Source organism: Anomalospiza imberbis, chromosome 2 (genome assembly GCF_031753505.1).
Source record: "Anomalospiza imberbis isolate Cuckoo-Finch-1a 21T00152 chromosome 2, ASM3175350v1, whole genome shotgun sequence".
In the NCBI taxonomy this organism is placed as follows: Eukaryota; Metazoa; Chordata; class Aves; order Passeriformes; family Viduidae; genus Anomalospiza; species Anomalospiza imberbis.
The window spans coordinates 33,510,824-33,522,068 of record NC_089682.1 but is presented as its reverse complement, the minus strand read 5'-3'; the positions used below and the strand labels follow the sequence as shown (position 1 = coordinate 33,522,068).

At 39.0% G+C, this 11,245-nt stretch overlaps 1 long non-coding RNA gene across 1 annotated transcript; it reads left to right on the top strand.

Moving 5' to 3' along the window:
• Positions 1-3,830: 3,830 nt before the first annotated feature.
• On the top strand, positions 3,831-10,108 carry LOC137468626 (uncharacterized). Its single transcript, XR_010996068.1, has 3 exons — positions 3,831-4,327; positions 4,999-5,150; positions 7,207-10,108. It is a non-coding gene; the product is annotated as an uncharacterized lncRNA (long non-coding RNA).
• Positions 10,109-11,245: the final 1,137 nt, after the last annotated feature.

Below are 11,245 nucleotides of genomic sequence, written 5' to 3'. Positions count from 1 at the left end.
ACTAGTTAAAACTTCACTAAATGCCTGTCTTTCAGTTAATCAGCCACACTCCTCACAATATTCTTTTATCCAGTTTAGGGAGCTTCTGGCTGTTTTCACTCTGGCTTGTGTGTGAGCAGCAAGGAGTCAAACCTAGTTATTTGCATGTTTTTCCTCCTCTTTCATTCTGCATTTCTGTGGGCTCATAATGCATGCTGACAGACTTTTTTCCCCACACCTTGAGTGATGAAAGGATGAGAGATAAAGGAAAGTTGTCAGAACATCAGTAAATTGGGATCTGTAAAAGTAAGGTGGTTAAATATTCAACATAAGCAGTTGCTGTGGCATCAGAAAAGCTTGAGAAAGAGCAGAGGAAGTGAGCAGTTTCATAATTCCTTGAGACTTCTGTGGGGACTGTGCAAAACAACATAGATCTCTGATTTAGTTAGAATGCAGAGCACTTCTATTCTCCTATTCCCTCGGGGGCCCATATGTGCTTCTGTTTCCCTCGTGTGGCAGAGCCTCTGCTGGGCTCTCACAGAGTCCTGAGGAAAATGTCTCAAGAGCATAGAGAGGGCCCAGGGTGAGAGATGGGACTGGGAGAGGTGGTAGAACAGGGTAAGGATGGACACACTTTAGCTACTCCCTGTCCTCTGCCAGCAGACATTGAAATAAGCAGAGATTTGACGCAGTTGAGCTCCCTGCTTTCAGCACCAAGAAGCCCTGGGGAAAACTGATCTTCTGGAGATGCTTCCATTTGCTGCACTGTGGGCAAAGCCCTGGTCAAGTCCTCATCTTTCTTCATTCTTTCTTGCAGCAAGGTAAATCCATGTTTCTTGTTGTATCCACAGCCTCTTTAAGAAGTTTCCACGCACTTAAGAAGTATTAATGTTTATTTTCTCCTACTTCTCCTTCCCTAGCCTTTTAAAATTTAACCTGTATTTAGCCTTCATTAGCTCTTCTGCATAGTTCTTGGCTTACAAGAACTTTAATACTTCTTGCTCACCTGTAGACTTTTTTTAATCAGTCCACACCTTCCCCCAAGTGTAATGTCAAAAAACTGGATTAAGCCTTCCAATTGGTGTCCTGCCAGTGAACAGCAAAGGAATTAATTAACATTTCTTATTTATATTCCAAGTATCACTGGTTGAAATAATGTCCAGAGAATCTTTAAATTCCTTTAAAGTGAATGCCCTGACTTTGGGGTGTGACACATCTGAGGTTTTTACCCCTAAACTTTAAATTAGTTGGTGGAATTGTTCCTCAGAAGTGCTTGTTCATGTTGGTTCATGGGATCATAGAGTGGTTAAAATAAAGGCAATTGCAATGTGCAGGGCTGCTTTTGTCCAGATAAATACCATTCATTCTTCATTTGCCAGCTGTTTTATACTTCTGGATACTGGAGAATATGGGATTGGAAACTATTCCTTGACCAGTATCATTGACTCCTGTCTACTGCACACACCGGGAGATATAGATATATTTATATAATATATAATTCAGGAGCCTCTTCACACACAAAGGCACGCTTCACATACAGAGCACTTCTCAAACATCCATTCCATGTGTAGTAAAAGACCAAAGTTTCAGATGCCATGTGCTTCAGAAAAAGAGGAAGGATGATGATTCCTCTGTGCTCCTGGCAGAGCACATTAATGAAACCACTTCGAATGCCTCTAAAAAGCAGAAAAGGACTATACCTACCCCGGGGGATCAATGTTTGCTGCCAAACTGACAAGGACTTGGAATTCTCTGCCATCCTCAAATCTGGCAGTTTTTGTCTTGTGTGGCTGAACATAGTACAGATGTGTCAGGCTAAAGTAAACCCTGCACCCTGAGACCACAAATTGTAATTTAGAGGATTAAAAAAAAATTATTTTCTGGTTTGTATCTACATTTGTCCCTTCCTGAAACCCTGCACCACACATATGTCAAGTGCAGTCCTACTGTTTTGTTATAATTGTTATCTGCTGTCCTTATAGTGAGGGGGTGCAAGGCTAGAAAAATGCAGATTATTTGGAGTAGCTCCAGGAGTTCAGTCAATAAGGAGGTTCAGTCCTCCTTTCTCCAGATACAAACACAGAATTTAATTTTCTGCACACTTTTTTTGAGTAAAACAAATAAGCTTTTTTTTTTTTTTGCCTGCAATGAATTGCAGTTAATACTACATACAAAATGCTGAAAGAGTAGAAAAGTATTAGCATTTCTGAATGAAAATATGACATTTTATATACCTTTAAGGAAAAATATTGCTAGCTCCCTGGAGCTATCCTGACCAATTTAATTTACCACATCAGTACACATATGAAGTCAAAATTTCCCACTGCCTTTCCATCTACACATAAAACTCAGGGTATCAGATTTTTTTTCCTTCTTGTGTGTGTCTTCATTATATTTCCTTAGACCTGCTATTTAATAGATATTCACATGGTTGTGATTCTGGTCTCATTTAATTCAATCTCTGCATTTCACCAGAATAGAATCATACACTCAATTCTTAAGTGGTAGAAGAAGGTCAAAGCCAAAAAGTGGAGGCTGCCCAAAAGCATTAAGGAGTTGCAACATTTAGGTAAATAAGTTGAAAAATTGAATGGATTTCTAGAGCCAACAAAGCCCTGTAGCAGGTAAGCTCTGAGTCAAAAATGAAAAATTTCAAACCATCCCTAACCAGAGGATATTTAAGCCAAACCTAAAGGTGTAAAAACCAAACACCAACTACAGAAACTCTTTTTCCTGCTTCCAGGTTCATATCAGGTCACTCGGTTTAGGATGAGAGGTTCAAAAGTTTGAAACTGTGGGCATTTCACCCCTAGGAATGAGGAAAGGCTCTGCTGAGCCTGAAAAGATTTGGTTTTATGTGTCTGGGGATGTCACGAGACCTCAATACTGCTTTTAAAAGATTCTAAATCAAAAATGTGGAATGGATCACCCTCACCATAAAGCACCTCTCAAATTGCTACAATTGAAGTTAATTTTACATTGTTAGTACAATAAATACCTGAAAAAAGCTGGGAATTATGTGCTCAGAGTTCTTGTATACCATGTGCCAGGTTGTCAACCTAATTTGGCCCAAGCAGATTTTTCACTAACACTTTGCTCTTTGGAAGCAGGTTCTTTTATTCCTAAGTCATATCTTGATAAATCATTTTTATCATTGCAGGGCATTAAAATCTCTGGTTAGGACACATTTAAAGCAGTAACATATTTTCACTTCAATTACAGAAAGAAAAGCAGGGGGAAAATTGGTGTGTGGTGCTGAGGGAGAGCATCAGAGCAAAAATCTTTGAAAGATGAGGCATATGAAACTGGCTGGCTGCCTGGCTGCCTGATGTTCTCTTTTAGGTTCTTGCTGAGACTTACTTGAATTTCAAATTGTTTTCTAAGCTTCTGAATAGCAGGTGCTTGCTAACCAGCTTATAATGAGTACAGAGGTCCAGCTCCATTCTCTCCCTGCTTTTGGCTGTCTCCTGTACTTGTGGAGAAAAAGCACTGGACCTGGAAATTCAAAATTTTAATTGAAAGCAAACATACATGTGATAATTTCATAGTCTTCTGAACATAAAGGGCTAAAAAAGAGAGCAGGATGTTGCTAATTTTTTATGCTATGTATGCTCTGATATATTTGAGGATATATATATTAGAGCTGAAACCAGGATGTTTGCAAAAAATGCCGAAATCAATCATTCACCATGTTTTTTTCTTACCTGGGCAGGTTCTTGTTCCAGGCTGCTCATTCTAGAGGCAAAAAGCTTAGAGACATCAGTCCAGGCTCTTTCTTTTGCCTAACATCTCTCTAAGGATTAATCACAGAACATAAGAAATTAAAGTCTTCACTAAATTATTCCTTTTTTTTTTTCCTCACCCTTCCCCCATTAATCCTAGATTAATGGTTTTAACATGTTTTGGGACTTTGTGAAATTGTATCTTTGCAACTCTGGAATGTGTGTAACACATAAAACGTGCAGTCTGCTACAAAATTGCCACATAACTCCCCAAAATGAGGGCCATTAGCGATGCAGTAAAGTCAAGTGGCACTGAGGGCAGTAACTGGCAGAGGGGGAAAAAGGCCAAGCACACCATAAAGATCAAAAATAAGCTGTAAAACCTGAAAGTCTTCTCAGCTCCACAGCTGGAATCAGCCTTCTAACTCTGTAAAAGACCCTCTACTCTTGTCCTCCACCGCAGTTTCCATGGAAAGGGAATCCAGCAGGAATGCTGGAAGCAAGTCCCAGGTGACAGCATCCCCTGTCTGGGATATCACAGGGCCACAGCTTCATTTTAGCAGAGCCATGATTGCTTTGTCCATTGCTAGCCAAATAGGAGAGGGAAACTGAATAATGCCAGCCATGTAAGCAAAAGAAAATTTCTTTTTTTATGTTCTGCAAATAGAGATGTAATATTTGGCCATTTCAAATAAACATATAAAGTAATCTTTTCTTTAGAAAAACAAAGTATTTAAATAAGTTTGGAATGATTTTCATGATAGCAAAGGAACCTTTACAAAAAACTGCAGACTGACAATCACCTAGTTCAATTCAGTGTCAGCCCATTGATTCATGGAAGGTTTGTTGATTTATCGCAGTCAAGGATCTCATCCAACATTAATAAATTCAATTTTAAATGAATTGTTGTAGAGATTGCAGTATCTTAGGTTTGGTTTTCTTATTAAGCAGTGAACTGATTGCATAACTATTGAGTGAGGAATTTATGTATTCTCATTACTGAGGAGTTATCTGCAATGCTTTATTGATGGATTTGTGTCAGATAATCCATAATTATGTGTGGCTAAAAATGACCAAAAAACTACCACAAAAAAGTCAATGAAAATGTTGATGCAGAAAAAAGTAATTCTGTATTTTGCCCAACACAAAATATGATATATAAAAGCCATTCCCTTCAAGCAGGTGAGGAGATAATCTATTTTGATAGCTCTTCTCATGAATGTAAAGCCATGGAAAAATTGGATATTGCATTGGAGGCACCAAGAGGATGGAATGAGAAGTGGTATTTCTTCGCCAGGTGCAGAAATGTCATTAGCACAGGACACATCTCATTGATATGTGGCATAATAAGGTTTTGTTACCTGTGGAGGAGCTTTTATTTGGAAATTTTGGCCCTTTGCCTCCTGTTTGTGCCCCTTTCTCAAGAGAGAGTTCTGTAAGTGAAGTGAGGTAAATAGGTAATCCCTGCTTGGGGAACTGGCTAGTGAAATTTAGGAGATTTAACAGAGGTTTTAACTTTTGCAGTCCTGTCTGCCTTTGTTTTCTTTGGAGGGAAAAGCAAAGCAGTTTCCTGAACCTCAAAACGTTTCTTCACAATCACACAGGAATATCTATTTCCTTGGGCTTTTGAGCAAAGGGATCATGATGAAACTCATGTGTTGGGAAAAAAAACCCTGTGATTTTATTTTGCTTTGCTTAGTAATATATCTGTCAGTCCTTCAAAGTATAGATTTACTATGTTTTGAAGGCCAGTGCAGATGGAAATACACCCATTTTCCTTGCTGCATGTGCATCACCAGTGCAGCTCCCTCAGCCTCTTTATTGCTTGTTGGCCAGTGGGAGCATGTTTGAGGGGGGAATTGGTTGAACAGGGAAAGAGTGACCTTGTGAGTGGTTTTTTAGAACATAATTCCCTACCTACAGGGTTTGGGGAAATTATATGAAAGGACAGTTTTGTGTCAGCTAGAATGACTGTATCTTTTCTTTAGCTTCTGGAAACAGCAATTCCAGAAGTGTGTCAGCTGTCTGCATCATCTCCCTGCCCATCACCAGCAGCTGGGGTTTCTCCTTCCAGTTTCATTATCCTTTAAAGCATCCTTCATCAGTCAACCATTTTTTCACATTAAAACCCAGTGAGGGAAACATTGCTCACATGCCCCTGTCTGTTAGAACACAGTTGGTTTGAACTGTTTCATGTAGGGGAAATGATTGAGAAGATGTGTTTTGCATCTTGGTGGTGTGGGTTTTTTACTTTCACCTTCTGGGCATGAAACAATGCAGATTCAGTAAATAGATCTAACTGTGTGTAATGAGAATGATTTCAGTGCTTTAGGTTCATTAGTCTCACAGTGTGAACTTTAATAAAAATGAATTTGACTTGATTAGATGTAATTACAGCAATTTGAGTTAAAATTTGTGTACCCTTACATGCTTATAAAAAGGGTGATTATTTTAAAATATATTTGGGTAAATGACAGAGAAAAACACAAATGGCTGTCATACAAATCAGTGATGGTAATTCTTAGTTTACAGAAAAGGAACTTTTAATCACTGGGCCCAGTGGTCACTTCACTCTCTAGTTTGACAAAATTACTGATCATCCACCTTTAATAATCATGACCCTTGCATAAAGTCTGTACTTTATGTGTAGGCATGGAGGTAGCACAATCAGTGGGCATTTGAACATCTGAACATTTTCAGGGGTTGCACATGGTACAGGAGTCATGGAATTGGTGCCAAAAGTTGTGTATAATTGAGCCAATCTGTGTTCTCTACACATTATAATTAATGGTGATGGTCTCACCAGCACTGGACACCTTGTGCTGCATCTTTAGCTGAAGGACAAGAAGGATCTACACACAGGGAAAGCAGATTAACTTACCCTGGCAAGTCTGAATAACCCACAGATCTTTGCAGTCACACCCACCCCTTTTGCCTGAAACGTCCCTTTCACCTTTTTTTAATTTTCTTTTTCCCCTCCTCTGTCCCTATAGGATTTTCTCAGTGTAGTGGAAGGAAGGCATCAGACCTGAAACACCCTGCAGTGCGAGGTCCCACAGTCCCCTATTTTTGTCAGCTTTTATTTTCAGGGTACTGCAGCACTGTGCAGCGCTCACAAAAAATCATGTCACATTCTGAGATCACATCTGATTATCAATCCTTTTTACCAATAAAACACTGCAGATATGAAGAGTAGTCTTGCTTAGGGAGCTTGGAAATAGGAAATTTCCCAATACTGTGCAGCCAAATTACGCATCCAGTCCACAGGTGAAGGTCACTTTGGAGGGCAAGATGGTCTTTTGCTGTTTTGCAGTGTTTCTGTCTGTCTCCATCACTCTCTGCTGTATAAAACCACTAAAAAAGAATAAAAACTTGTGCTAGTAGCTAACTTCAACACAGAAAAAAGGCCTGGTTGGTGCCTTCTGTGAGAACCTGATAGTGCAGTTGTTTGAGGCACCAACTGCAGTCAAAAGTAGAACAGTTCTATTCTGGTTGTTCTTAAAAGGTAGGGAGAAGTAAACAACCATAAATAGTGAAAAGATAATAAACTCAGAAGAACCCACCACTTCAAAATGTAAAAATGTCAGAGAAAGACTTTGTCTGAAAAAATGTGATTTCCTTCAGTTCAATGTGTGACCAAACAGAGCTGATTGAGTGACCTCCTCTGGAACAGAAAGATATGTGGGGTATTATATCTCCAACAAGCAGAAAACTTGTGCCTGTTTGATATGAGTAATACACAGAGAACAAACTGTGTTCCATTCACATTCACCTTGATGAAGGTCATGTCTGGGAACTGGAAATTGTGAGAATCAGAGAGTTTAGACAGTTTGAGCATGTCTAATTGCAAGCCCATAGCATCATGGCATTTGGGTTTGAAGGTGGCACGAATGTCTAAGGACCAAAATACTGGTTTGCTTTTTAAGAAGCACACCTCCTTTGATAAAACTGTTTCTTCCACCAGGCAGAACAGATGAGACCAATCAAAGCACCACGTTCATGAAGTTGCAGGTTTGAGACACAAAAGACAAAGCAGTATTAGATTTAGACTTTGTGAATGACCTGGAGTATGAGCTAAAAGTAATTTAGATGATAAGCAGTGCAGTTATTCAACCCTTGATATCACCAGTAATCATTTTAAAAATCACTCTGTGTCTCTGCACAGTTTGCCAAGCAGCAGTATTTGCTTCTTCCTGTAATACAAATTCCCCTGGGAGGTGCTGTTTTTACAGGAGGCAGGGATTAGCAGCCCTGTTAAAGCAGGCCTGAAGTTCTGGAGGAGGGAGCAGCTAAGAAAAATGAGATTGCCTTAAATGGGGATCATGTACACAGACAGCCAGGGGCTAAAACAAGTCTGGCTGAATATACAACATGTCTTTATTTTGTGTTCTGATGCTTGTCAATATGTAAACTGAAAAAAATCCCAGAAAATCAACACGTAAACATCCATCACTCCCTACAGAACATATTTAGCACCTCTGAATTTTAAAAGGTTAGCCTGTTAACCCTGTGCTTATGGTTTGAAATGGTTGGAAGCCACCATCTGTTTTAAAGACAATGAAATTTTATTCTATTCAGTTTACAGATTGAAGATAAACTGGGATGATTTGCTGAGCCCATTGCTGAGCAGTGCAATCTCCCTAGATGACAGTCCATGGCTTTTGATTTCAACATACTATTTGAAAGTGTGCACTTTATTTCTTCTTTTTAATCCACAGATCACTGCTATCTCAATTGAAATTTGGTTTGTATTTGTTTGTTTGTTTTCTACTCCCTTTCATCTCCTGACTGTTTTGCTAGCTCAGTGATTTTGCCATTTATCTTCTAGTGAGAAAGCATGGATCCATGAGTACAGACCTAAAATTAATTAGATGTAGAAATAATATGACAGCTACTGATATGCTTTTCATAGAGAGAAATCTTCAAGAAGAGAGGTTCAGACAGAAAGACAATGAGCAGAAGACCCCAGTCCTCCCCTGGAAAGCCTTAAAGGAAAGCATCTTTAAAGAATAAACCTGTGAGACCCTCCAGAAAGAATAAAGGAAAAAGCAGCCCCAGTCAAACATGACCAAAGCAGTAACTTCAGTGTCCTCTGGCAACTACAAGCCCATTCAGAGATCACTTTAAAAAGGTATTACCTGCTCAGTGCACAGAAAATGATGATGGGAATATGATCTGCTGTGCTTGTTGCTGGTTCCTGTAATAGTTATTCCACTTTGAGGCAGATTTTCAAAAGTTTACCAAGGTAAATCCTTTCCCCTCTGTTTGCAGCCTTCAGGCACTTCCTTTCTCCAGTGTCTTCACTCACCTTATTTCAGTCTTTCTCAGGTCAGGCATTTAGAAAGATGGAGCTGATTCATACATCTAATTTGTAGTCACTCAGATCCTGGATGGATTTGGGTCAGCTGTGCCCACCTGGGGAATGTTACTCTTTTTATGCCATGGTTACATTTTATTTTGATAATACATCAATTAATGATTAATATTAGCTTAATGACCTGTGTTTTAGGAAGAAAAAGGTGCTCTGCATGTGTGTGGAGGCAACACAATAAAGTACTAATTTGTCAGGGGCTAAAACACAAAGAACTGAGTGGATCTGTTGGATTTTCTGGAATGCCAAGCTGTGGAGCACCTTGGCCTGGTATATGTCTGGCTGCAGAAATCCTTTACTGTGTAGGACTGGATGCCATAAAATCACTGTGCCTGCTGTACTCAGTGTAGAGTGAACAGAGATAAACAAAAGTGACTCCACCACTGCCTTTAGTGAACCACCCTTGCTGTCCATCCTCCAGGGCACCGACGATTCCTTTTCTATTTCGTGATGGAAGTTAATCTTTGCAATTTTGTTTATCATCCACTCCAAATTACTCAGTATAATCTCATTTTGGGATTATTCTACCTTTTTTAAGGGATGGTGGGACACAATAATTCCATGTTTGTCTCCATACACCAGTGGAAAAACTGTAAGCATCTATCTTGTTGCATACGGAAGGCCCAGCTCTACAGAAGAAGAAAAACAATTGGAGTCTATGGATTTCCCATCTTTTTCAGGCCAGTTCCTACATTTATTTTGTTGGGATGTCTTGTCAGATTTCTCCTAGGGACTGAATGAAGGCTGAATATAGATATTCTCTTTTGGATGATTGACAGAATGTGTGGTTAGACAAATCTTTTTAGAGTCAGACATAACCCCAGCATAAGGGATCTCAGAAAAAATACTGACTTTTTTGTTGCAAAAACCTCCCTCTCCCCTGAGTACCATCCTGTTACAGTCATTGCTGACAGAATAAAGAACTATCAAAACAACAAGGTTCAAAATAAAACTCGGGAAGCTCTTATGAAACATGAAAGCTCTGTGCTTCAAAATTTTGGACTGAGGAGAGCACAACGTGTGCACAGTGAAAAGTTTGGAGTGAAATAAATAAAATAGATCAAACAGCTGTGTTAAAGAAAACTCTAAGAAATATTTACTATGCATCAGATCAACTGTAGTCTAATGATCACAGTGAACTCATTTCCAGTGGCATATATAAATCCAAATGTTAATCAGGAGAGGGGTGGGAGGAGGGAAATGGCAGTGCATGAGGACAGCTATGGGTTATGTCACCACTGCCAGCGCTGAAGGTGACAGGGAACAGAAAAACCTCGAAAGCCAGAAGAAAAGTGAGGCATATTTAATACCTGCTACCCCAGAATCCCTACTAGGGCAGCTTTTGGCAATCTCAAAGACCAGAAATGGAGGGAAAGTAGTGGGTGGGAAGATCTTAGCCAAAGGGAGGAATTCCTTCCATGCCAGCTTTTTGCCTGACAGCAAAGGAAAGAGGAGAAACACTTCATCTCAGCCAGAGGCTGTCACATGTAATGAATCTTTTCTAGGATGAATATTTAATTAGTTTCAAGGGATTATGAACCTAGAGTTTATAATTTTCACTTACCTATGCACCACTTGCTACAAGTAGAAACAAGCATCTCAGTGGGGTTGATTCCTCATCAATTTCACTGATCCAAAACCATTTTGTGCAGAGGATTGAGATGATCCAGATTGCTGAAGCACCATTTTACACCATATCTAATCTAATCTAATCTAATCTAATCTACAGCAGGGCCTTGTTACCCAACTTCCTTGTCTTTCCCTAGAGCATAGTGGATCACTGTATCATACCTGCAGCTTGTGTATATACTATTATATATATATTTAGGAACTAAAAAATTTTTCTTTGCCCCGGTCCTTTATGTCATTACTTCATTGATATACTGTGTTACTTTAACTGGAAAATGATAATTCTACTTATTACTCAAAGACTGTTGAATTACTGATGAGATCTGCATAATATATCCTTACATTATCTAATGTTTACTAACCCAAATTTATATTTTCTGAAATCTTTAAGAGATATCCATGAGAACTTACTCAAGACTTTTTCTTTTTTTTTTTTTTGAGATTTCATTGTCAAAATTTCCCCTATTTAATTCTTCAATTACTATAAAAAGTAAAGGATATGTATTTCTCCATAAAACCTAATTCATGCTACCAGTAGATAGAG